This window comes from Herpailurus yagouaroundi, unplaced genomic scaffold (genome assembly GCF_014898765.1).
Source record: "Herpailurus yagouaroundi ecotype Mexico unplaced genomic scaffold, PumYag 187, whole genome shotgun sequence".
Classification (NCBI taxonomy): Eukaryota; Metazoa; Chordata; class Mammalia; order Carnivora; family Felidae; genus Herpailurus; species Herpailurus yagouaroundi.
The window spans coordinates 17,080,822-17,108,393 of NW_024412418.1; the positions used below are offsets into that span (position 1 = coordinate 17,080,822).

Below are 27,572 nucleotides of genomic sequence, written 5' to 3' on the forward strand. Positions count from 1 at the left end.
ACCCCAGAACGAGAGGATGTACCTAAGCCATATTTGGCTTTCATCCCAATTGTACCTAAGCTGGCCTTCTCAGAAGCAGTCCCCTTTCCCAGCCCAGATGGGGCTACACCAACGATGGCATGTTCAAGCCATGGCTTGCCTTGTTCAAGGATGGAGAACTGCCCCAGGCTTGTGGGGCAGAGGGACCCCCCAAGACGGAGGTCATGTTTCTCCAGAGATAAGTCAACCAACAATGGCACTTCTGTTGCCTCATCTTGCGGAGAAATAGCCCCATGTCCAGTGGCTGATGGCTGCTCCCCTTAAGGTTGTGTTCAGAGTTACCAGTGCTGTGAGGGGGTGCGGGGGGTGATGTGGGCGGGATGCAGAGGGGTGATGGGAATTCTATCAGTTTCTCAGATGCTTTTGGTCTCTCTCAGCTCCTATTCTCTCTACTTTCCTTTTTTTTTTTTGAGTTTATTTATTTTGAGAGTGAGAGAGGGCGCAAGTAAGGGAAGGGCAGAGAGAGCTCTGTTAGCGCAAAGCCGGATGTGGGGCTAGATCCCACAAACTGCAAGATCACGACCTGAGCTGAAACCAAGAGTCAGTCGCTCCACCGACTGATCCAGCCAGGCACCGCCTCTACCTTCTTTATGTTTTCCTCCTGATGTGTCTCCTTTCTCTTCCCCCCTGCCCTCCTCACAAGGCTCAGCCCTCATCCCTGTCTCTCGACTGGCTTCCCCTCCCGCCAGCCACAAATACTCTCTTCCTTACAACTTTGAGCTCTCTCCCCTCACATTGGTCTGCCCATCTGCCACCCCCTCTAGCCGGGGTTTGTCCCTCTTTCGTCCCCACCCACGGAGTGTCAGTCCCCAGTGGCCTGACTTAGACCTCTCATGTTTCCATTCTCATCACACGCAATCTGGAAACTCACCCTCAGAGCAGAAGGAGGGCTCTGGGGTGCAGCCCCCAGGACATCTTTGTTTCACACCCCTTTCTCTTCCTCTAACGAAGCAGTGACAGGCTTCTCTGGTCCCTTATTTGAGAGAAAGACAGAATGACAAGAAGCTATTGCATGGGATGGGCGTGGAGGGCACAGGGAATGTTTTGCTCTCTCAGTGGTTACAGAGCCCCATATCTACAGAGAATGAGGGAAGTACCAGTTATGTTATCAGGAGAAGGGCTTATTCAGGACCTCTCATAGAACTCTGTGTTTTTGGAATGGCTATAGTCACTTACAGGTAGAAAATCTGAGGATCGGGGCGCCTGGGTGGCGCAGTCGGTTAAGCGTCCGACTTCAGCCAGGTCGCGATCTCGCGGTCCGTGAGTTCGAGCCCCGCGTCGGGCTCTGGGCTGATGGCTCGGAGCCTGGAGCCTGTTTCCGATTCTGTGTCTCCCTCTCTCTCTGCCCCTCCCCCGTTCATGCTCTCTCTCTGTCCCAAAAATAAATAAAAACGTTGAAAAAAAAATTTAAAAAAACCCCAAAAAACAGATAGAAAATCTGAGGATCAGAGAGGTTAAGTGGTTTGCCCACAGTCACACAGCAGTGGAGCCAGCGATGGAGCCTGGCCTCATGTCAAAGCCCTTGTTCATTCTATTGTACAGAGGGTTGCCATGGACTGCTTTTTCCTGTCTTAACCATCTGAGAAGGTCTCTCCCCATCATCTAGCACCTCAGCATTTGTTTCTCTCTCTACTAATTTGCATCTCATTTCCTCTAGAAAAGTTTATGGTGTACTCCTCTTCGCTTCCCCGCCTGTCCCGGCCCGCACACTTCTCTGCCCACGTCTTGGTGACGTCACCAGCACCGCGGGAAAATTCCAGAGAACCTCCCCACTCTGTGGAGCTTCGGGATTCAAGCTGTCTGGAGTCAGGGCCAAAGTTTCCTACCCTTGTGAGATGCTTGTAGAAACCTGCACTCGTGACCTCAGGGTCTGCTTCAAGGTAAAGGGGACCTAGGGCAGGAGAGGAGGAGAATCCAGATACAGTCTTCTCAAGGTCAGAGAGATATCTGCAGGTTGATGGAGGCCGAGCCACACATTCAGCTCCCGCCAGTATGCCCAGTAACCCCTCTCCCCACCAGCGAGCTAGCTGGTATGCAAACACATGCTTCTACCTTCAGTGTCCCATGCAGATCTGTTCTGTGTTTCTTGACAGGGTAGGGCCTCTACAGTGTTGAAAATACTAAAAAGAAGAAGAAGAAGAAGGAAGTAGGAAGAAGGAAGAAAGAAGAAAGAAGAAAGAAGAGGGAGAAATCAACCTAGACTCCACTCACTATTAAAAGTTATTTGGCTCTTGCTTATTTTCCTTTCAGTTTTGGATCACGGATGGCCAGGTTGAGTTTTTTTCTAACTATTGCCATGATGGTGGGTGCAACGTTTTCCCTCCTGCTTTTCCCTCCTGCTTTGCTCCCTTACCGTTTATTCTGTCATGCTCATTTTTCAACGTAAATTCCAGAATTACTATTTTAAAATTATGTCCAGGGACGCCTGGGTGGCTCCGTCGGTTAAGCGTCTGGCTCTTGATTTTGGCTCAGGTCGCAATCTCCCAGTTCATGAGTTTGAGCTCCATGTCGGAGCCTGCTTGGGATTCTCTCTCTCTCTCCCTCTCTCTCTGCCCCTCCCCTGGTCTCTCTTTCAAAAATAAATAAACTTAAAAAAAAAAAAAAGGCAAATAAAATGATGTCCAGCATTTCATTGACTGGATGCAGCGTAATATATTAAAATATTTCCTTGCTGATATGCATTTCAGTTGCTTCCTCTGGTCACAATTGTATAGAACATTTTAGTGGAAATGTTTATGCACGTCATGTTTTGCTTTCCTTGAATTATTGCCTCAAAAAGTCATCAGAAATGAAAATGGTTGGGATAGTTTGATCGCAATATGGAGTTAGTATGAAGCCTGGAGTCCCCGTAGGGTTAAAAACACAGGTTTGGCACTTGCTAGCTGTGTAACCTTGGACCAACTGTCTTTCTAAGTCTCAATTTCCTCCGAAGTGAAAGAAGGCAGATAGAGTCCCTAATCCGTGTGGTCGCAGTGAGGACTGAATTAAACAAAGTACCGTAGATTCCGTACATTTGGGCTGTTACTAGGACGCATCCCATGGCTGCTGTTACGATCCTCGTACTCACGCTGTTTTTCTGTTCCTTTAGACTAAGCTGACTCAACCCCATGTGGCTGAAAGTGAAAATGTTTCTAGAGGCAAACTCAAACCGGTTTGCCCCATAACCCGACGGGTCAAATTACTTCAGATCTTCTTGCTTTACTGATACCTCTCAATGTGCCCCTTGCTCCCTTCACAAATGTGTCCGCCCTGAGTCTGAGACTTTGGTCAAATCTCAGCCCTAACTTGATCTCTTTCAAGGCTCTTCCAAAGCCTTTTTCGGACCCTGGTCCCAGATGACCGCAGGTATGTTAAAACGACCCCTTCCCCATCCTGCAGGACGTGTAATTATATGGGAGCAGGAGATTAGTAGAGGTGATGTGAGCTTTTGTATTGAGTTAACTACTTGTTAATTTTGTGTTTGGGGTCAAGGTGTAGGGGTCCAATGAATGGTGCCTTTTGCCTTCCTTCCTGAGTTCAGAATCAAAGAGGAAGTACACTCAGGAGTCAGGTAGACGGAGGTGAGGATAACGGCTTTATTCGCAGGAGCAGCTGAAGAAAAGAATAAGGCCTCAATAGGCAGCCACATAAATGAACGTGAAGCATTTCCCCCCTCAAAATAGCCTTCAGGCTTCTGGCACTTGCCAGGGAGCTGATGGGCCTAGAAGGGACCCCGCTGCAGGCAGGTGCATCTGAAAGTGACGGAGGGGGAGGAGTCCCATGGAGAACATTTGGTCTTTTTCCAAACTCACTGTCAGAAAAGAGAGTGCAAAGGATGGTCAGAGAGGCCAGGGGTGTTTTTAGCTGCAGTTTCTCGGCATGGAAATGTCAGGCCAGGGAACAGTAGGTTTCTTTTTGGACCCAATATGTGATCCCATACTGGCTCGCGGCACATGATGATGACAGGTCCAGTCTTGCCATTTGGACCTCTCACAGCTACAGTTACACCCACTCTTTCCCTTCTCCTCTCTTCGCCTTCCCCATGACCCCCCAGAATAGTCTTTGTCCCTAGGACAGTGTTGACCCACAGCTGGCACCCCCGAGATAGGGGTGGAGCTCTGACCTTGACAGCTCTTTAAATTTTTTTTTTAATGTTTATTTATTTGTTTCGAGAGACAGAGAGTGCAAGCAGGGGAGGGGCAGACAGGGAGAGAGACTCCTAAGCAGGCTCCACGCCATTGACACAGAGCCCTACCTGGGGCTCAAACCCACGAACCGTGAGACTATGACCTGAGCCTATACCAAGAGTCAGACACTTAACCGACTGAGCCATCCACGTGCCCCTGGCATTGATGGCTCTTGGATCATGTTGTCACATTGCTTTTCTGTCAATTTATAATTCCATCCATCACGTAATAGGATTACGTCAGTAACAACAACAGCCGCAACAAAAACTCCCAAACAAAAAGCAAAAATCCCAGTTCAAGTTGGCTCAGGCAATAGAGATTTATTATTTCCCATCACAAGAAGGTGGTGTTAACAATATTACTCAGTGATATCGAATTCAGGTTCTTTCTCTTTTTCTGCTCCGCCTGCTGCCCCTTGACTTCCTCCTAAGACTGGTCCTGCTCGTGGTCCTCTGGTACACGCTGTACCTAGGCATCCCATCCAGGAATTACCTCATCCAGAAAAAGAAAAGGGACCATGCCGTCTTTGTTTTACGTTTTAAATGAGGAGCTCTTCCCTAAAATACTCCTCACCCTGCACCGGCCCTTACTAAACCAATCTCTACGCGAGAGGATGAAGCCCCCATTATTGTCTTAGCCCTGTTCATAGCTAGAGAGGGTGGACACACTGAGAAACCCGGGGCTCTGACACAAGGGAAAGGGGACAACAGATGTCAGGCGGGCAGCCAGCTATGTCTACTGCGCATCACTAGGCATCTGTTTCAGTGGTTGGGATTTTAAAGAACCAGTCTCCTTCTATTTCTGCGTTCTCATGTCTCAACCTCAATTTCCTCCTCTGCCTCCTGCACCTTGCAAGGCTGCTGTGATGATTGAAACGGCGTGTGTGACTTTAGAGAGTGCTGTGTAAACCTGGCATGCGACGAGCATGGTGAGCGGAACATGAGTCTCTCCTACCACCCCTGGGGTGCAACTCCTTCCCGACTTCAACTGTTGTTTGCAAAGCTGGGATCTCGTCCTTGCGAGCCTGGAGAGTGGAAACATCTCATCATGGTGGTAAGAGTTCCTCTTTGACCTCCAAAAATAATGAAAAAAAAAATGTAAATAACAAACTGAAGCAGATTGAACCAACAAACATGAAAAGATGCTCAATGCCACTCATCATCAGGGAAACGCAAATTAAAAACTCCAGTGAAATGTCACCTCACACCCATTAGGATGGTTACTATCTCAAACGCCGGTAAGTGTCTGGAGACGCTCTAATCCTTGTGCCCTGGGGGTGGGAAGGTGAAAAGGTATAGCCATTATGGAAAACAGTATGGTGGTTCCTCCAGAAATTCAAAATGGAATTGCCACCTGAGCTAGCAATCCCACTCGTGCGTGTCTAGACCAAAGAATCGAAAGCAGAATTTTGAAGAGATATTTGCGCACCCACGTTCATAGCGGCATCATTTACAAGAGCTAAAAGGTGGAAGCAACACACATTTTCATGGACAAATAAATGAAGGCGCACAATGTAGCATCATTCCGTCCTCAAAAGAAAGGAAAGCTGACGCATGCTACAACATGAATGAACCTGGAGGACATCATGCTAAGCGAAATAAGCTAGTCACAGGAAGACAAGCACTGTAATATTCCACCTAGGTGAGGTATCTAGACTCGTCAAATTCATAGAAACAGAAAGGACAATGGTGGTTGGTAGGGTAGGAGAGAAACGGGGGGTTGTTCAGTGGGTAAGAATTTAAGTTTTGCAAGAAAGAAAACTTCTAGAGATCGGTTGCATGCCAACGTGTACGCGTTTAATGCCCCTGTACCACATATACTTAGAAATGGTTGAGTTGGCAAAATTTGTGTTATGCATTTTTTTTACCACAATAAAATTTTTCTATGTAAAAACATTTTTTAAATGTTTATTTATTTTTGAGAGAGAGAGAGAGAGAGAGAGAGAGAAAGAGAGCATGAGCAGGGGAGGGACAGAGACAGGGAGACACAGAATGTGAAGCGGGTTCCAGGCTCCAAGCTGTCAGCACAGAGCTCAATGCGGGGCTCAAACCCATGAACCACAAGAATATGACCTAAACCAAAGTCAGACGCTTAACCGACTAAGCCACCCAGGCGCCCCAATAAAAAATGAAAAAAAAAATTGTTTTAAATATAATTTATTGTCAAATTGGTTTCCATACAACACCCAGTGCTCATGCCGACAAGTGCCCTCCTCTGGGTTGATGATATGCAGGGCTGGATAGTACATAGAGATATAAGCACTTACCCCCACCTTTTAAACAGTTGATGGGACTTCAAATGGCCTTATTTTTTTGTGGATGGCGGTTTGGTAATATCTACCGCAGTTAAAGGCAGGAGAGGGAGGAGAGTGCGAGGGATATTATCAAGGAGGGGGTGCATGGGGCCTGAATGAAGGATCATCATGTAACTGGACCCCAAGAGTAGGAGCTGAGTCTGCCTCCGGAGACCGCCCAGCCTCTGCCCAGCAAGGACCATCTGCAGCCAACCTTAGGAAGCTGGACAAACCACCCCTTGCCAGTTGAGTGAACACTGAACCTTTCTGGTAGTGAGGGCCTCTATTAGCTGTCTTCCTCCTGGCCACCGGTAAAGGCCTCCTTCCGGTTCCTTTCTGGTCGTCTTGGTGGAACTGCCATCTGCCTATGCCCAGAGATTTCGCTAAGGCCTCTCTCCGCCATCCATGTTAGGCAAGGTTGGCGAACCAGCAAAAAAAAACCCCAATATTTTAGTGGCTGAACACAGTAGAGCTTGCTTTCTTTCTTTCTTTTTTTTTATACAAGGTTCAATGAGGATGTTTTTGGCTGATCAGCAACCCCGTGCAGTTCTCCTCCAAGCTCTGACTCAGGGATCCGGGTTTCTTCCATCTGGTGGCTTTGCCGTGCCCTAAGCCCTCGTCAGAGTCTTCTCCTGGAGCGGGAGCTCTGCGTTCGGCCAGATGGCAAGCTAAGAGAGAGCAGGGAAATTGCATGGGCTGTTTTAGGATCCAGGCTTGGAAGTGGCATCCATCAGTGCCACCCGCGTCCTACTGGCAAGACACGGTCACACTGCAGCACTTGGATGCAACAAGTCCGCAGATGGTCTCTATGGTCTTGTGTGGCCGAAAAGAAAACAAGCTGGTTGGCGCATACATACCAATGTGTCTGTCCTAGTACCTTATGAAGACAACCCCTCTTATAACAACCTAGAACACTTAAGCCCACTGAAACAGAGGCAGTGCCTGCATACCCGAAGGAAGGCTGGTGATAGATGAAACACCCCTTCGCTGTTCCCAGCACCCCCGTACTGGGTTGGGCCAATAAAGAGCCATTTCAAGATACTCGCAGCCCATTCCCAACTGACACTTTTAATCATAAAAAAGTGAAGATGTCATTTCTACTCGAACAAAACCTACTTTCCTCTTCTTCCACCTACAGGAATTTCATTACTGAGACCGCATTTCCCAACAGGTACAGAGAGCCTGTCAAATCATGAGAGACTCTTAAGGACTGAGAACAGACTGAGGGTTGATGGGGGGCGTGGGGGAGAGGAGAGAGTGGGTGATGGGCATGGAGGAGGGCACTTGTTGGGATGAGCACTGGGTGTTGTATGGAAACCAATCTGACAGTAAATTATATTAAAAAAACAACAACAACATACTGCAGTGACTGGAGGAACTGAAAAACAGATCATTTGCACCTGCTTGGCCCTTTCCAAGGAGGAATTCCTGCCAACCCTGCCTGTTCAAATTCTACCCGTCCGCTGGGGGCACACATATCTCAGGACCTAAGATTCCTTCCCTTACTACTCAGCCCATAGAGATCCTATCCCTTTCTGCCTTACAAAACACTGATTATTTTTGTTACTATCATTTGAGATTTGGTTGTCACTTGTATTGAACTCCACACCTTCGTGCAACAGTTATCAACTAAGCATACCGGGTTCCGGACTAAAGGATTCAGAGATAATAAAAGGAAAACAGCCTTCCTGGAATCTGCAGCCCAGTGAAGAAGGCAAATGAACTTTCTGTAAGTGTTCTGGAGCTTAAAGACAAATACAAAACGTCTTGGAGATTCAGATGGAAGAGCCGTCTTCCTGAATGTGAGTGAGGATGCACTGGTGCATTTGAATTCGGACTTTGAAGGGTGCAAAAGGCCCTAACAAGCAGAGTCTGGGGAGTGCGTTCCAGGGGAAAGCAAGAATGGGCAAAGTCACCAAGGTGTTGGAAAATTTCACAACAGGCAGGTTATTCTGGATGGCTGGAGATAAAGCTGCAAAGGTGAGAATCAGTTAGGATTCTTTGAGCTGCCAAGTAATAAAAGTATGTCTCAAACAGGCGTAGGTAGTAAGAAACTATATTTCATAGCTGGAGGTCCAGAGAGGCAGGGGAACTCCAAGAGCCGTTTGATCAGGGCTCCGTGTCTGTTTCTCTGTTCTTCTCTTGGGTCTGCTTTGCTCTGTGTTCATGCTGCCCTCATGGTGGCCATCCTCATGGTTGCAAGATGGCTGCCAGCAACATCCAGGGCATAGGTTGTTCATGTTGAAAGACAGAAAGAAAAAAAAATTGTTTGGCCTGAGAAAACCTCTTCTCAGATCTCATTGATGTAAAATGGCTTAGGACTGCCCATTCCTGAACCAGTCAGTGACAAGAGAACTACCATGAATGGAATAAAAATAATTGCTTGAGCCAAGTGCAAGGTAGGAGGAAGTCAGCCACGATGGTTCCCCTGGTAGGCTTGGGCCAGACTGAAAAGTCGTGAATCTTGGCCTCAAAAATCTGTGTGCCTAATAAAAGGCACGGGGGCTATTGAATGTTTTTCTGCAGGGGAGTAAACAGAACTGAGTTCAAGGTGAAATTATTTAGATGTTTCTATCAGAAATAATAAAACAGAGGAGAGCAGATGTGGAAGAGTAGGTGCTCACTGCCATTATATCTTTTCCTTCTCCACACATCAAAAATGACTCCCAAGAATGAAGCTGCCACAATCATTCACATCAGGTATAAATAACTGATAAGGTATGATGCCAGTGGGAACAGAAAAGAGAATTTTAATGGAAGACACATTCCAGACAAGACAGGATGATTGTAGATGGGGAAAGAAAAATTAAAAATGATTCTGACGTTGTGAATTAATGACTTAAACATGTAGTGCCATGAATAGAAATATGATCATCTAGGAGAGGCAGTGAGATAATTTTGAATCCATAAATCAGATGCATGACTAATAGCAATGATAACAGTAAGAAAATGATGCTTATAGTGACAAAATGATGACAGTTAATAGTAAATTTAGTATATATCGGGCAATTAATATATATCAGGCACATAGTAGAGACTTAGTATTTGTTGCTCTGTTACATGTGTGTATTCACTTATTCCTTACAATGATCCCCAAATTATCCCCATTTTGCAGAGGAGGAAACTGAGGCTCGGAACGGTACAACCAAACAACCCAAGGTCACATACATAACTGAGAAGGAGATAAGGTGGGATCAGACCCAGACCATCTAACTCGGGACCGTATGCTTTCAGTCATCAAATCAGTAGCTAACATTTATTAAGCATCATACTTTGTGACAGTACTTTACAAACATTCCCTTTAATCCTTAAGAGTCAACATATAAAAGGGATAGTATTATCCCTGGTGTACAGATGAGCAACCCGAAGCACAGAAAGGGTAAGAGACTTGCCCAGAGTCACACAGCTGGTAAATGGCAGAGGCAGCATTCAAACTGCAGTGGGCACATAGCTCAAAAGCATGCACTCTTTCCAGGACTCCATGGGAAAGACACATGCACCCTAGGAGCACAGGATCTATATCCCTTGTCTCATCGAGGAAACGGTACACTTGCGGCCTGGGGACCAAGCCTGACACGTTTGGGGCACACGCCTGGTGGGGACCTGGCACGTGATGCGGGGATCAATAGAATTTGAGGTCTCTGGGAATGTCTGCATATTGAACAAGCTGAAATTGCTACGGGAGGGTCCCGACCACCGGGGGCAGGAGATTGGAGGAGGTGGAAGGGTGGAGTATTATTAACCGAACAAGTTCAAGTGCAGAGAGTCCTGAGTCTGGTTGCAGTCCTGTAACTCATTAGGCCCCTGGGGGGGGGGGTGCCTTGGGCAAAGTGCTTAACCTCTGAGCTTCACTGTCCTCATCTGTAAAATGGGGACAAAAATAGCTGGACCTCACCCCGGGGAGCTGTCTCTTGGGGACTGAAGACGACGCAAGCTCGTGAAACATGGGGCTCAGTGCCTAGCGTATAGCAATACTTATTACCCCGTAGCGGCGTTGCTATGATTGTTGTTAGGATGATGATTTCTGCAAGAGAATGTGGAAGGAAACAAGTCCACGCCTCCGGGAGGAGGGATTCTGCGGCTTATATTTCATAACGTTCTTGCCCCTTTGAAGCCTCCACATAGCAGCCGCCTTGACTTCCAACTTTCACGGCAGGCTCTCTCCAAACCAGATGGACCAAAGCCAGTGGCTGCTCCAGGAGCAGAGGAGGGCCAGGAGAAGGGCCAGTGGGGCGGGGGTGGGTGATAGGACGAGGGGGTGGAGAAGGGCTGCCCACCCCAGGAGGCTTCTCCTAGGCTCTTCCCAGATCCCACCAGCTCCAAGGGTGGCTCCAGCTCTGGCCGTGCTTTTTGCCCAGCCACATCGTTTGTATTTCCAAATGTAACAGACAGCTGGCGGCCACTGGTTCTGGCTTTTCCCCACCATGACCTCGGAGCAGTGGGGCTGTGGGGTCAGTGCCGGCCGTGGAGCAGCCGCTGCCCTCTCCACACTGGGGAGGGGGAGGCAGGAAGGTGGACAGAGCCCAGCAGCCCCCGGAGACCCTGGCCCCCGTAGTCCCTGGCTACTCCACAGGGGGTTTTCAGATCTTCCGGGCCATGACCCTCCACTTGGCTAGCCGAGGGCTAGGGGAGAAGCAACTTCCTCTCAGCAGCTAACATTTTTCAGAGGCTTCTGGAATCCTGTGAGTCTACAAGTGCTTAGTCATGGAGCATTAGAGCTGGCCAAGCCCTTAATCCAACCGTCCCGTTTTATGGGTAAAGAAACTGAGGCCCAGAGGGGTGAAGTGACTAGTCGAAGACAGTTCTATGAGTCAGGGTGGGGCTGGGGCAGGAGCTCTTGCTGCGAATCGTGAGCCTGGGGCTTTTCCATTACTCAAAACCGCAGAGCCCAGCCCCAGCATTCTGCCCTAAAAAGGGCTGGATCTTGTGATCCGGTTGGGACCCGCGACCCCCAATCCATGGGCTTATCCACCTTCGAAAGGGGAGTTGCCAAAAACAGACGTCGGGCAAAAAATGATGGCAACGAAAAATGTATTTGCTGTGGAAACGTGCTCACCCTACAGTATGAGACGAAGAAGAAGCAGAGTCTCCAAGCAGAATTTCTCCTACGACCCCATCTGGATAAGGAGCCCGCACACACATGTGTACGCAGAAAAGACCAGAAGGAGAAGTAAAACAAACTTACTTCTGGGAGGGCATGGTTATGGGTGGTTTGCATTTGTCCCTTCTTTGGTCTTCCTCGTATTTTCTAAACTTTCCACTTTGAGAGGGTTTATTTCCGTAACAGCAATTTTAAAAAAGACACAAAATAAACAGACAGGCACCGGGGTCCCCGGCCGCCCTCCCTCGGCCGGGCTTAGCAAAGGCTCCCAAACAGTCTGCACCCATTGCACAAGGTGTGGCATTTTCCGTTCCGGTGAATCCTCGACAAGCTCAGACCTGAGGACAGGCGGTCCCAGCTGCGGTTTTGCTGGAGTCTGGGAGCAGCAGTGTGGGTTCGGGGCACTCCTGGGTCTCCGGTGTGCCCCGAGGGGAGGGGGTGACGCCTGGCCCCAGCCTCACAGCTGGCTCAGCCGAGCGTGTCTGGAGGTATGAGGCAGAGGCCAGCCTGGGGTCTGCCATGTGGAGAATGGGGAAGAGCAAGACAAAGGCCAGGTGGCCCTCTGGGGACTCTCCCCGTCCCGGGCCACACCCTCCAGGAAACCTCCTGGTTCAGTTTTCACCTTTTAGACACGCACATCTCACTCATGTTCTCTGCCACTTGCCCACTCTGATGTCCCGAAGCCCTAACCACTTTTCTGGATTATTCCATAATGTCTACCCACCGTGTGGACCTCCCGTCTTTCTTGTACAGTGAGAACAGTGAGCCCTGAAACGGTGAGCCTCGTCACCAGGGCCACAGAGCTCAGAGAGGGTTTGTTTAAAAGTTTTTTTTTAATGTTTATTTATTTTTGAGAGAGGGCGAGAGAGCTCAAGTGGAGGAGGGGCAGAGAGAGAGAGGGGAAGACACAGAATCCGAAGCAGGCTCCAAGCTCTGAGCTGTCAGCACAGAGCCCGACACGGGGCTTGAACTCATGGACCGAGAGATCACGACCTGAGCTGAAGCTGGACACTTAACCGACTGAGCCACCCAAGCACCCAGAGAGAGTTTATTTAGACAGAAGCATTGTCCCATGCCGCATACAAAGTCAGGACTATGGCACCTGCCTGGTGCCCTGGCTAGAACCTGTCTAAACATTGGCTGGTAGATGCTGCTTCCCCAAAGGGCCATCACATAGGCACCTCCATTAGGACAGCTTCTCATGTCCCAGAAGGGTGGGTCTTACAGTGTCTTCATATGGTGGTGACAAAATGCAGAGGGAACCCAAGCCACCAGCTCCGAGGGCATCATGGAGCAGAGGGACAGAGCAGAGGACCTGAATCCCAGCTCTGCTCTCCACTCCCCTGTCACCTGGGCCAGTGACCCCCCGCACCCCATCCCCCTCCAGGCTTCAGTTTCCTCGTGTGTAACATGAATTTCGAAGCTGTGGTCAGGGTTGATTGACTCTAACCTCTAGATCTGGGGTCAGCAGGCTACTGCCCTCAGGCACCTGGCCTGCCGCTTTTCTTTATACAGCCCTTCAGCTATAAAGGATTTTTTTTAATTTTTATTTAAAAAAAATTTTTTTTTAACCTTGATTTTTGAGACAGAGAGAGACAGAGCATGAACGGGGGAGGGTCAGAGAGAGAGGGAAACACAGAATCTGAAACAGGCTCCAGGCTCTGAGCCACCAGCACAGAGCCCGACACGGGGCTTGAACTCACGAACCGCGAGATCATGACCTGAGCCGAAGTCGGACGCTTAACCGACTGAGCCACCCAGGCGCCCCCAGCTATAAAGGATTTTTAAAAAATATTTCTAAATGGCTGTAAAAAATAAAAAGAGTGCTATTTCACATTACACGGAAATTATACAAAATTCAAATTTCAGAGTCCAGAAATAAAGTTTATTGGAACACAGCCATGCCCTTTTATTTATATATTCCCTGTGGCTGCCCCTGTGGAGGTGAGTAGTCGCGACAGAGACCAGAGGGCCCCCAAGGACTCAACTGTTACTAGCTGGCTCTTTACAGAAATAAGTTTTCCGAGTCCCGGTCTGACGGTCTGGTGCATGGCAGAGTGTTAACAAGCCTTGATCTCTTTTCGCATCATCTTCTTTTTTCTCCTCTCTTCCAGGTACCTGTTTGTCCTGTCCAAAGGGCAAGGAGCATCACTGTTTGGGGAAGATGGGGAAGGAGGAGGGTCCCTCCTCGCTGGGGCTCATCAGGCTCCTCAAAGCTGGAAGATCCTGTCACAGAGATCAGATCTTCAATTCTGCCACCAACTGGCTGTGGGGCCTGGGGAAGAGCCCTTCTTCTCTCCAAGCCTCAGTTTCCCTCACCTGTAACATGGGGTCAGCATAACACTTACAGGCCAGGCATGGTTCTAATCACGTTAGTTACTTCTTCAATCCTAACAGTCCTACGAGATGAGTGCTGTCATCACCCCACTTATAAGCAAATAAAGCTGAGGCAACTGGAGGTTGAGTTGCCTAGGGTTTCACAGCTGGTCAGAGGTGGGATTCCAACAGCCTCATCACTCAGGCACTTGAACAACGACTTACGGGGTCCCTCATGCTTCCCAGGCGGACCGGGAGCTCTGACTTGCGGTGAGGGACCTCACACGCTTTTAGCCACCTGTCAAGCTCTGTGGCTGTGTCAACTCTTTTAATCTTGAAGAAGAGGAAGGGATAACATTTCCAGATCTCTCCCTGACGGTGTCAGAGCGCGTGGCAGTGCCGGAATGGAGGGGTGACATTTGTGGGTGACGGCAAGCCCTATGCAGACGGTTCCTGTTTCCTAGCTCTCTTGGAGTAGGAGACAAACGACCGCCCTGCTCCAAAAGGCAAAGCAGTGTCTTATTAAGATCTGATCTCCGTCGACCCTTGAGTGATGAACAGGAATCACCTTGCTCCTCCAGGGGTTGGAAGTTGGAGGCCACTCTCCCACCTTGGCTTTCGGTCTCCACCAGCCGCTGCTCCTTGCCACGTCCTGGAAAGATGGCTCAGGGACCGCCCATGTGCGTCAGCTGGGAGTGCTGGGCCTGCCCTTCTGGGCCCTCCCAGGCTGGATAAGGACACACCTTTTCTGCGGAAGGCTTTCCAGGCCCTTCCCCTGCTCCACTTCTCGGTGCTTCTTCCCGCCTCTCACCCCCACGTTAGCACTTGGACACGGATTGAGTGTTAAGGGCTGGGGCAGGCTGTGTCTTGCCTTTTTGTCGGATTGATTCACATGAGGATATCTTACCCATGCTACATCCAGGCTCTGGTGCGGCAGGGAGGGCGCGAGCGGGCGCCTAAAGATGCAGCGTGCGTGGTAAAGGGTCAGTGGCTCGAGCTCCACCGCCAGAATTCCTCCACCGCCTCCTGGCTGTGGGGCCGTGGGCATGTCGCTTTTCTGCGCCTCTGTTACCTAATGAGCAAACCGGGGCGAGCGCCTATCTCCTAGGGTTGTTGTGAACACCCCCTGGGGTAACGCACGCCGAGAAGCCTGGAATAGTGCCTGGCGCATGTTAAGTGCTCAACACACGTGACCTACACTGGTGGAAAGACACAGCCCAGAACACCCGGTCCACACAGCCACCTTCATGCGCCTCCTTGAGGACCCAGCATGGTACCAAGCCTAGGACCCAGGCGTAGGTCCATGGGGGAAGCATAAAATTTCCTTGTGGCATCTGACATGGAAGCCATGGCTGCCAGGACTGGGCAGGAAGAGGGAAACCTTCTTTCTGGGAGGGAATGAAGGGAGAGTGGAAGTGGGGGTGTGGGGGGTGGGGGGCAAGGCCAGGCCTCCCTTCTCAAAGGGCTCTTCAGAGCGACTCCACCCTAAACCCAGTGGACAGGCTACTGACGGCCAAGGAGGCCCCAGGAGAGCGAGAAGGGACAGTGATAAGGCCAACCAACCTTCCCAAGCCATTCACAGAGGGAAAGCAGTAACCAGCAGGGCTTGCCTAAGAAAAAAGAGAACTAGTCCAGGGAGGTGCCACCCCCGCAGGTCTTGCCCTGGGAATTCCTTCCTGAAGCCTCTGATCATGGGAAAAAACACCACTGTTGGCTCTTGTGAGAACGGGAGAGAGTAGGCAGTGAGGCCTAATCGGCTCGCGGGTAGATGACACGTGTTACTGCTCTGACGCCTGCCACCCAGCGTGTCTTCCTCTCTGTTCCTCCCCGCCACCCGAGGGATATGCTTCAGCTCACTGCTGCTCGACCCCTGCGGCTGTGAGGTCGCCACACCCCGGGCAGGACATGACTCTGGAGGGGACAGGGCGCTCTTCCGGGAAGTGGTCGCCCTGGACCCTAGTCCAATCTTCCTCCTTAACCAGCAGTCTGGCCCTGGGCAAATTTCTACCCTCTCCGGCCTTCTGTTTTCTGTATCCATGTGATGCGACCACACACCTGCTTTACCTTCGAGTTTGCTGGGAGGAATTAATACGATGTGAAAAACCAGTGAAACGTTTTAACTAAGAAGGGTTGTGTTTTCTGACTCCTTCACGAAGTGTGACGTCCCTGCGGGGGAGGGGTTTTGCATCCTGACATTGAGCACACCCGGCATGTTTCGAGGTGGTTCTGCCTGAAACGGCAGGACTGAGGGGGAAGTGATTTCAGGCTTTCCCCCCACCGTGCTCCAGCCTGTGATCACTATAACCGCAAAAGCTAACACAGGCATCAACCCAGTGCCGAGGAACGGGATGCTCTCTTCGTCCATCTACGCTGCCCCTGGGACAAACGGTTGTAATTGATGCCCCATCGTCATTTTGCCTTCTGCTTGACTGACAGAAGTCCAGGTTAGTCTGAACTGACAAAGCCCAAAGCTACATCTCTTATCACCCCTGTGTCTGGAATAGCCATGGGACACAGCTGTGGCCAAAAAGATACGAAGGTGTTGGATTGAGATTCTGGAAAACACCCAACAGGTTCTTCTGACATTTGCCATCTGCCCTCTTCTTACTGCCTGGCACGGTCGAATTGATGCTGGAACTTTAAGAGCCATTTTGGAACCATGAGCACAAGATCCATGTGCTAAGAATGACTGAGCAAAGCCCTGGTGGTATCTTGGAGCTGCCATACAACCCTGGACCACCTACTTCGAGAAATACAACCTTCCCAGTTGTCAAAGCCACTGTTTTTCTTCCCGCTGAAGACAGGTTCCGATGGGGGGGAGTGGAGTCTCTTATTTGTAGACAAGCACAACTATAACCAACACACCCTTTCTTCCAAAGACTAGGTCAGTGCCAACTTGGGCATCCTGTAAGACGCCACAAAGGACTTATCACGCCGCTCTGTGAGACCTGGTTACTCATACACTCCCCACCAGACTGCAAGCTCAGGGAAGGCAGGGTCCGCCACTCTTTGTTAATCACTAGCGCATCCCCCAGAGCGTGCCAATTTCTGGCAAACATTAGCTTCTTTATACGCTTTCCTTGAATCAATGAATGAAAGAACACCGTGATTCTGATTCTAGAAGATGTAGCTAACTTGCCTTAGACCAAGGAACCATTCTCTCTGGCCAATTTTGAAACCGGTGTCGAAACATCTTTGAAAAGTCAGCTCTTAATGGGGTTTGCCTAAAATACTGAAAGCTTTGTAAATAGCGATAGAACCATTGCCTTTCCCTCACCGCCCACAGCTCACCACCCACACACAGCCCATCATGGCTGCCCTCAACTTGCCATCACATGACCCAGAAGGCAGTTCATGTAAATGCTCTGGCAAATTCCGATGCCAAGTGATTAGCACAGCTGAGAAACGGCACATCCCACAACATACAGAGAGGTTGACTGAGTGTACGTAAGGGTGTATATGGAAACATTCACAGACGTATTTGTCAGGTTATTTTCCCATCTTAAACATTTCAGTTATTTCTAGACTTGCGCAGTTACTTTCTCCATGACTTCTGGAGGGTTCTGACGGTTTCCTCTCCTCCTCCTCCTCTTTCCTTTATTGTGACTCTCTCCTAAACACCTGCTATTTTCACTACATCCCAAAAAACATTTGACTTTTTCTGTATCCAAGTTATCCAGCTTAAATATCCAACCATATAACGCCTTCATGTTTCTTCTTTTTGAAAAGCACAGGAAGTCCACATACTAAAAATAAGAATGCAAAGCCCATCTATTTCCCGACTTGGAGTTCAAGGCCTCCTTGGCCGTCAGTAGCCTGTCCCCTGGGTTCGGGGTGGAGTCGCTCTGAAGTGCCCTTGGAGAAGCAAGGCCTGGCCTTGCCCCACTCAGCCCCACTTTCGCTTTCCCTTCACTCCCTCCCCGCTGGAGGAGTTCGCAGTGTTTCCCTCTTTCTGCCCAGTCCTGGCAGCCATGGCTTCATCAATTCAAGCTGTATGTTGACAGTCATTCGAAGAAAATCACAGGTGATACAACAGGCTGCCTGCTAATGCCCTCTTGGTTTCTCCTTTCTGGGTTCACACCCACCCATGAAGTTTGGGGGCCACACCAACTGAGATCCTCACTCCCCTTGCTCATCGGCCAGCTGAATGGGAAGAGCTCCAAAGATTAAAAAAAAATTTTTTTTTATTAGTTTTCTTTATTTTTGAGAGGCAGAGAGAGACAGAGCACCTGTGGGGAAGGGGCAGAGAGAGAGGGAGACACAGAATCCGAAGCGGGCGCCAGGCTCCGAGCGGTCAGCACAGAGCCCGATGCAGGGCCCGAACTCACGAACTGTGAGATCATGACCTGAGCCAAAGTTGGACGCTCAACCGACTGAGCCACGCAGGCGCCCCTAGCTCCAAAGATTTAGAGGATGGAGCCACAGATGGAAGGAACTTGGGCCTCTTGATTGGCTACATGACACAGAGACCTGCAGGTCTGCTCTAGGCTGCTACAGGCAAGAAATCAATGTAATGGTACCAAACCGGGACTTTGGAAGTTTATCTGTTATAACTGCCAGCATTATTTGTAGATTACTCTTTACTTCTCAGTAGCACTTTTTTGTGCATCGGTGTGCTAAAATGCTGCCATGGTTTACTTTGTATTAGAGCTACCTACAATCCATGACTCTTCTGAATGTGAGCGTTTCCATCAATGGTTCTCAACAGAAGTAACTGGGGAGCTTTTAAAATCTCCCAGTGGTTGGGCCTCACCCCCAGAGGCTGTGATTCAATTTGTTGGTGGAGGCACTCGGACTCTGCTCTTTTTGAAAGAGCAGCCCAGCTGATTCTAAAGGACAGCCAGAGTTAAGAGCCACAGTCGTAGAACAAGAGTTCTCAAACTTGAGTGTGCATCAGAAAACGTGAGATACTTGTTTAGACATGGCCTTCTGGGCTCCACACTCCCCTCCCCAAGTTTCTGATTTGGCAGAGCTGGGGTGCAACCTGGGAATTTTCATTTCTTTCTTTTTTTTTTTTTTAACATTTATTTATTATTGAGAGACAGAGAGAGACAGAGCATGAACATGGAAGGGGCAGAGAGAGGGGGAGCACAGAATCTGAAGCAGGCTCCAGGCTCCGAGCTGTCCGCGCAGTGCCTGATGGGGGGCTCGAACTCACTAACCACGAGATCATGACCTGAGCCAAAGTCAGACGCTTCACCTACTGAACCACCCAGGCGCCCCTGGGAATTTTCATTTCTAATGCGTTGTCCCATGAGGCGGATGCTACTGGTTCAGGGATCACACACTCTGAGAACCACTGGTGTAGACTTGTAAATCCGCATCAGTAACAACAACCATCACTGGTATCATACCTAGCAAACATTAGTCAAACTCAAACATTAGTTGAGGGTCTGATTGAATTGAAAACAAAGACATGCAGGCCTTTATACTTGATAAGGTGGCCCTGCTTACTTTGTGTTTCAATAGGTTCAGACTGAGTTTGCTTCATTGTTCAGTCCAACCTAGGTAAGAACAAGAAAAGGAAAGAATGTTTGGACAAGGGAGGATTTAATCCTTGGGTTTGAGCTAGCATGTAGAAGCAAATATTTATTGAGCACCTTGTATAGACAAGGCCCCGTGTAGACCTCCCTTTATTTTTATCCTTTAGTTATAGGACATTTCTAGAAGAGAGAAGACTTCCAGACACCTGTGACTATGAGTAGTAGAACTCAAGAGATGGAGGAAGGAGTGTCTTGGTGGAAGGAATGACCTAAATATCAACACACACATGTATACTCATTGAATTTAGAGGGGAAGTGGGAGAATCAGATTGGTATCTCAAGGAGGCACAAAATAAATGGTAGCTGAAGTAAAGAAGTCTGATGACACTTTGTGACTCCTCAATCACCTGGAGCTTCTCCTTCTCCCAGAAAAGGAAAACAGAACCCCTTATCAGTGATCTAAGTGGAACACTTTTCTACCATCTTCCACACAGACAGACCTCACTATCCCATAATTTCATATTTGTGGTACATACACATGCCTATATACATACACATACACCCAGACACGCATATACTGTAAATGATTCTCGTGATAATAAAGCTTTTTAAATTGAGTAGAATGGACAACTTTGAAGTAGCATTACTACCACTATTTGTTTTGTGCTTTTTTTAAAAGAAAGGTAAGTTTTGCTTTTTTTTTTTTTTTAAATAAAGGTACATGTTATCTAGAGCCACAGATGTTTGATTTTTTTAATGGTTTCAGGACTAGAATTTAGTGATTCATATTTGTTTTACTCTCATCAGTTCCACTACTAAACCCAATAATTATTTTCATAAGGCATTACATACCTGCAAAGAGCTATCAATGAAAACTTCCCTCTTACTTCAGGGTACTTATTTGCAAAGTAAAGAAACTGATTCTGGCCAGGACAGCAAAAAAAAGAAAGAAAGAAAAAGAAATAGAGCAAGAGAAAGAAAGAGAGAAAAAAGAAAGGAAGGAAGGAAGGAAGGAAGGAAGGAAGGAAGGAAGGGAGAAAGAAAGAAAGAAAGAAAGAAAGAAAGAAAGAAAGAAAGAAAGAAAGAAAGAAAGAAAGAGAAAGAAAAGCCAGCCAGTCAGCCTGGAATACGTGAGTCTGCTTGGAAGAGCCCAGGTCACATACAATTGCCTTTGCTGCAAAGGAGCCTGGGAAGTGGTCTCTCCCTTCCACTGAGAGTTGCAAGATGGGAAATTCTCCAAATACAGCCAAGAGGTTGAGGTGCTGGGCAGTCAAATGGAGCAATAGATGTCCATTTGTCTACTTTTAGGCCGCTAAACATTGTATAATTTTCTTTTCCTTAACAATTCTACTCTTCAGATATTTCAAAGTCATACAGATTTTTTTTTTTAAATAATGAATTTGCATGCTAGTTCTGAAAGGAAGCATGTACTTTCTTGTTATGAAAAATCTTTTCCCAGAGTCTCTGGGTTTGGAGGGTCAGAAAACGGGATTCAGTAGCTCTGAACATTTCAGTGAGGAGCTGATATGTGCGGGGGGGGGGGCCCGGCTCCAGAAATACTAGACCTTGTCTAGACTAGTTGTCTGCATTTTAGCTCATTATATGTTTGCCTCTGGAGACTCATTCATTCTACCTGCTAGAGTTTTGGCACAAAACAGATGGCCACTCCAAAGGATGATTGAAAGAGAGTTTAAGGAAGGGCTATTTAGGAAGGTGTAGATCTCCTTGGTGGAAACAGACAAGGGATAATGAAGTACCCTAGGGCTATAAGCCCAAGAAGGTGCTAGGTTGATTAGGTCTGAAGGGGGAAAGGGAAGAAGCCAGCCCAGGTCCTATAGCTGTGAGAGCAAGAAGGCTGATGACATACTATACCACACACACTCAGTCCACCAGGCTTTAGCACCGCATGCTGGGCAGTTCCATGCACTTTACCAGGGTCCCAGATCAAGAGCAGAGGCTATTCAAAGAAGTTTTCTTCTTTGTTGCTTTGGGCTTTCTCCAAGGTGCAAGAAGTCACTTAGCCAACACAGGTACAACACAGAAATTCAAGGAGTTTGTGTTTCCAGGAGCAATTTCAATCCGTAATGAATAGGCTTTCAATGGATAAACCACCAAAGTCCTTGGCCTCTGTGGTAGTCATTCTGAGGCACATGCTAACAGTTCCTCAGAAAGTCCTCAAAGTGACTGAGCCCCAGTTGTCCATGGAAGTAACTAGATTATTAATAAAAACTTTATTGGCTTTTCTCCCTCCCTTCTACTGTCTGGGACCAACTCCCAAGTAAACCACTGACACTCCAGTTCTTTTCTCAGGGGCTGCTTTCAAGGGAACTCAAACTAAAACACAGAAAGCCAATCTTGTGTGGAGAACCACAACCACCACCAGTCCGCAACTTGGCATGAAGGGAACTTGGGGAATAAATGACGACATTTGCTTCTTTCCATCCTACCATGTCCTTCCAGGGCCTCTTGGAAGCCAGAGGTGAGAAAACCCAGTTGATGTGGTCTGTAGCGATCAGTCTCACAGGGCACAGAGACAGATGGAGAATGGTAGAGTGAATTTGGAGAAGCAAATAGAAACTATTCATCTCAGCCCACCCCTGTTGTCCCTCAGCATCTTCAAAGTCCCTCAATGATTGTATTGTTTCAGGGTGATGAATTCTATCACACTGTCACCTGAGATCTAAGACTTTAGCCCCCCACCAGAGCTTTTCTTATGAGGTCATGGAGGAAAGCAGAGGCAAAGAAATAATTGATACAAAATCGGCTTCTACAGATCCCAATTCTATACCTAGCCGTTAGGTCTAAGGTAATAACTATAGTTTCCTTCTACCACCCATTCTATGCTTTCTATGCTCTCTGCCAGCACCATGTTTGGATGAAATCCTTTACCTTTTATGACCCAAACCTTCATCGCCACAAGATCTGAGTCCTGAGGGCAGCTCTCTTCATTTGCACGCCACAGTTATCCCATGATCAGGACCCAAAGGCAAAGGGTACCAGGAGATGCCCCTGGTGTCCTATGTTTGGAATCCCCCCAAATTCTAACCATAGTCATTCTTGGCCCCATTGTGTAGCAGCATGCCCATTTTTCCTTACTAATACAGTGATTCTCTTCTCTTTCGGTTCAGGTATATGAGGTTCCCATGATGGCCAGCATCAAGCTCAGCTGATAATTCATTAGAACCATAGCTGTGGTCCCTGGGGGAAGCATTCTACCTTCGGGCACTAGGACCTCCAATCTTATTAAGCTCATGGACACAGGGAAAGGAGGCAACATTTTTTTCTAGGAAGGTTATTTCTTGTAACAATGAGAGGGGGCACTTTTACCACCACCCCTGGGGTTCCAAATCTGTGCATTCTCCAGGTGGGGCAATGTTGACCATATGTTGACTATTTGTCATATGCTGCAGATTGTGGGACAGCACCCTAACCTCACAGGGTAGTGCCTGACAGATAGATCTGTAACTGAGGCTTCTGCAGGCTGTCTTACTATTACTCCCAGGGTGATAGGCAGTCTCTAAAATGCCTCCCAATGATCCCTGATTCCAGGTATTCATGTCCCTGTGTATTCTCTTCCCCTTGAATGTATGCTGGACCTGGTGACCTGCTTCCAATGAGTAGAATATAGAAGAAGGGACGGGATGTCACTTCTAAGATTGAGTTACAAAAAGACTCTGGTTTCTGTCTTCCTCACTTCCTCCTGCTTTCTTGTTGGCTTGTTCTGATGGAATCCGGCTGTTCTGTTGTGAGCGGCTCTCTGGGGGAGGTTCACATGGCAAGAAGCTGATTTCTGCAGCCAATAGCCAGCCAGGACCTGCAGCCTACCAACAGCCATGTGGGTGAGTGACTCCAACCCTAGTCAAGTCTTGAGATGATTACAGTCTTGGCCAATATCTGGCTTCTAACTTTGTGAGGGGCTCTAAGTACCCAGAGAAACCATGCCCATAGTCCTGACATCTGGAAACTGGGAGTTAATACTTGCTGCTTTAGGATGTGAAGTTGTGAGGTAATTTGTTAAGTAGCAATAGATAACCGATACATCCAGCCAACTTCTTCTGGTTGTTGGGGTATATGGAAACATCAGTAAATTCTGTAGTCATGAACCCCATGCTGTACTATTGTTACAAAATGATTCCCTCACTTGGAGTCAACGTCATATGGAACACCACTCTAGCAAATAAAGCTCTCTATAAAACCCCAAAAGATAATGCTACACAGCACTGAGGGCAAGGAAAGAAAATTCTGTAAATGAAATGGGTGTCTTTTCCTATGAGGACAAAAGCCTGCCTTCTCCATAATAAAAGGGACGCATCTTGCTAATCATTTTGCTACCAGGCTGGTCCCCAGGGAATGGAAACACATTACAGGCTTATAGTTGTTTCTTTTTGGGGCAGAGTGGTCTTGGCAATGGTGATAGCTATATGAGCCTTGGTAAGGGAACATTTATGTTGTTGGGCCCACACTGCCACCCACTCCTGCTGCCATGACTGTTTCTCACAAGGAGCAACCACAGGGTCATCTAGAAGAGACCGATATCCTTCAGACAGATCACCTTGTCCATTTGATTATTGGGAGCCCCGTCCACAGTAAATGCCCTTGGTGAGTATGTATAGAGGACACAGATATCCTCCCACTGTGTGCCTCTTCCCAGACAGCCATCCCCATACCTCTCCCCAACCTCCTTGTCACTAGTCTTTCAGTTCTTCCCTTTCCAAGTCCCCAGCCCATCAGAAGTTCTACTCAGAGCATTTCCCATCACCGCTGTCTCTTAGGGACACCCCTGAGTGTGTCTGTAATAGTGGCCATCCACTTCTGTTGGTGCCAGGATCCCATGCAGACCCGTCCATAAACTTGATCCATTATTGTCTCTTCTTCTTTAACTAACCATGACAAATTTCCATGAAGGCATCCATATGGCTGCAAGGAGAAGGACTAAATGCCATTGGGGTCTGAGACACTTGCTCATGCAGAGTACTTGTGCCTTTCAGACCACACAACTGGCTGAGTTTCTTTCTTTCTTTTTTTAAATTTATTTTTGAGAGACAAAGCATGAGCAGGGGAGGGGCAGAGAGAGGGGGCACAGAGGATCCGAAGCGGGCTTTGAGCTGACAGCAGCAAGCCCAATGCGGGGCTCAAACTCACAAATCGTGAGATCATGACCTGAGCCGAAGTTGGACATTCAACCGACTGAGCCACCCAGGTGCCCCTGCTTGCTGATTTTCTACCTGCATTCTCAGTTGAATATTCAAAGCTTCTAACTTGTCCTTTTCATCGTGTATACTCTTTTAGGGTCTCCAGAGATAGCCTGCCTGCACCATAATCTTTATAATCATCATTGTCACCTAAGGGACTAAAACCACAGCCATTGATCTCAAAACAATACCCATCGCATCACCTGCCATAGCAGAAACGATCAAGTACTCCTAAGACCACAGCAAACCACAATAAACAGTGCCCCTCCACCCACAAGATAGTTGCATGTGTGCTTAATAAATGTCTTAGCAACCCAATCCCAGATTCCTGTTTTGAAGGGCTGTTTTCTTGGGCCACTTCTGGTACCATTTACTATCAATGTCCTGGCACAAAACAGACAGCACTCTGACTAAGGGGACTGAAGAGAATTCAAGAGGGTACTGTTCACAAACGTGTGGCTGGGATACTAAAGCACTCTGGGCGTGACTAACGAGAAAGCCACCACCACTCCCGCATCGGAGGAGGAGAGGAATGGAGTGGTTCCCAGAACCTAGTGGGGCCTCAAGCCGTAAGGGAGAGCTGGTTTCCGTAGAGGAGCACAGCTGTTGTGGAGGTCTGGTTGGCAGGGAGCTGGGGAGTAAACACTCTGAGCACGCTCTCATCCCGCTCTCCACCCCCCTGCCCTCGTCTGCCATGAGCCATCGACCAGATGTCAGAGGGCAAGAGAGGCTGCTGATGTGCACACATGTCAGCCTCCAGAACTACAGAGCATGTGGACCAGGGTGGCAGGTGGATATGAAGGGGCAGATGGGGACCTTTCAGCACATGCCATCCTCTCAAGAAGGTAAGAACGGAGTTGGCCTAAATGTCAGGAGACTCCACTTTTATCACCACCTCTGTCAATCCTTCTCATCTATAAAGGAGTTTTAGTTTCCATGCTTGCCCAACTGTCTTAGTACCAGTGGGGTTGGGGACACAGGCAGGAGAGCGCTAGCATTGGCTCCAACTATGGTGGGATGTGGGTCTTGAGTTTTGCTTGAAGGTTTGAGAAACAAATCATTATTTCTTTAACATGCATTATGAAATCGAGTACAACGTTTCTAATTGTGTGGTTGAGATACTGTGCATTTAGGGAGGTGAAGTTTAAGTGCCACCCCCTGCCCCATTCTGTGCTGGGGACATGATCATTCTCACATGTCACCACGTGGGCTTTGGTGGAGGAATTCAGCAAGCACTGAATGATTCTCAAGAGTGTCTCCACATCTGACCTCCAGAGCTCCTAAGATCCAGACTTCTCCTGGCATTTGAGTTCCACTCCCTTAGATCCTGGATTCATTTTTCAAATAGCCCCAAATAGAAAAGCTCAACTTGGGAAGGTATGAAGCCCTCTCAAACATGCGTTGAGTTTGCGAGCCCATCACATCTCAGCCCCACCTTGAAATATCTGACCGGGATGCAGTGCTGCCCATTGGTTGACCTCCTAGCAATGAGCTGTTCCCTGGAGGGCTGCTGGCTTCCCAAGGGCAAGAGCTGGGCTCAAAACATAAGAAGAGTGAAAGGTAAGCAGACAGTGGCAGCCAGAAGTGTCAGAGCAGAATAAGACAGGGATAATGGTGGCAAGAGGTGGGAGCAGAGAGGAGCTTAGCAGTTGGTAATGGGGGCACGGAAGTGACCATGGAGGTGGTGGGACTTACTGTAGGTCTCGTGCTAAACTTCGCTGTTGCTGCAATAAAGCAAAAGGAAATAGACCTACATCCAGCTGAGCTACCATTGTTTATTGGCTCGGTGGCAGGCTCTGTGTTAAGAACTGAGGACAGCACCCAGGGAGTCAACTACGGTCCTCTGCTCCGAGCTACTGAAGGGATGAGAACAGTACCCAGATAAGACAGATGAGTCTATCGGCTTGCATGGCACTTACATCTGTCTAATGGAGGCAGAAGAACAGAAAAATGAGGAAGGAGACTGACTCATCCATTCAGATACTGCTAGGTGCTATGAAGAAAAGAGTCTATGGGCTAGACAGGGGCTGGTGAACTTCCCCTTCAAGGGTCAGACGATAGTTTCAGCTTTGTGGGCCATCTGGTCTCTGCTGCTACCTGCCATAAATAGTACTCAGCTCTGCTCTTGTAGCACAAAGGCAGCCACAAGCAGCATGTAAATAAATGGGTCTGAGCAGATCTGAGCCTCTGACCATAATTTGCCAAGCCCTGGAATAGGACAAGCTGGGAGGAGGGGCAAGGATGTTAAACACCCTGGGGACCTAAATAATAATAATAATAATAATAATAATAATAATGGCCAATCATGGGTGGTCTTGGAGAAGAGCAGTCCAGATAGGACAGTGAGCACTTGCAAAAGCCAGGGGGTGAAGGATGCGGCATGTTCCAGGGAGAGAATGAAGGCTGGTGCATATGGAATATATTAAACCAGAGCGAAAGAAGTATGGGGTGATGTCACCAAGGTAGGATGCCACCGAGTCTGGAGTTTTTCTAAGTATGACGGGAAGCCATTGGAGGGTTTTAAGGACAGTGACAGTCAGAGAGGTCTGTTTCTTGTCAGACAGAAGAAAGAAAATACTAATTCCTTATTTACAGGGCATCTGGACAGTGTTTTGCACATGGTGGTATGTAATACCTTCTTGTGTATTGGTTGATAAGGCACTGTGCCTCCAAAAGTCATCAAACGCAGGAGAAGTTGGGACTATAGAAACCAGCTGGTGCATCTCCTATATTTTAGAGCAGAGTGGATGGAAACACAGAGAGGTTAAACACTTTGCCCAAGATCAGTCAGCAAGTTAGCAGCAGAGCTCGGCCAGGAACCCTAGGGAGAGAGAATGTCAGCAGAGAAGCTTGGCCTGATAACAAAGCATTCATTGTGGGAAGGGCGGGATGATTCTGGACCCAGTAATGGTGAGGTCACTTGGCTATATTAGTGAGCCCGACTCCATATGGACTTAATGTAAGAGATCTGGGGAAAGACAA

At 48.2% G+C, this 27,572-nt stretch overlaps 1 long non-coding RNA gene across 3 annotated transcripts; it reads left to right on the forward strand.

Annotated features, from left to right (window-relative positions):
• Positions 1-533: 533 nt before the first annotated feature.
• LOC121043549 (uncharacterized) lies at positions 534-14,057 on the forward strand. Of its 3 annotated transcripts, none has more exons than XR_005796898.1 (4): positions 534-1,217; positions 1,469-1,919; positions 5,062-5,258; positions 13,714-14,057. It is a non-coding gene; the product is annotated as an uncharacterized LOC121043549 (long non-coding RNA). The 3 variants fall into 3 exon arrangements; XR_005796897.1 differs by lacking the exon at positions 13,714-14,057 and adding an exon at positions 7,004-7,545; XR_005796896.1 differs by lacking the exon at positions 13,714-14,057 and having other exon boundaries at positions 5,062-6,091.
• Positions 14,058-27,572: the final 13,515 nt, after the last annotated feature.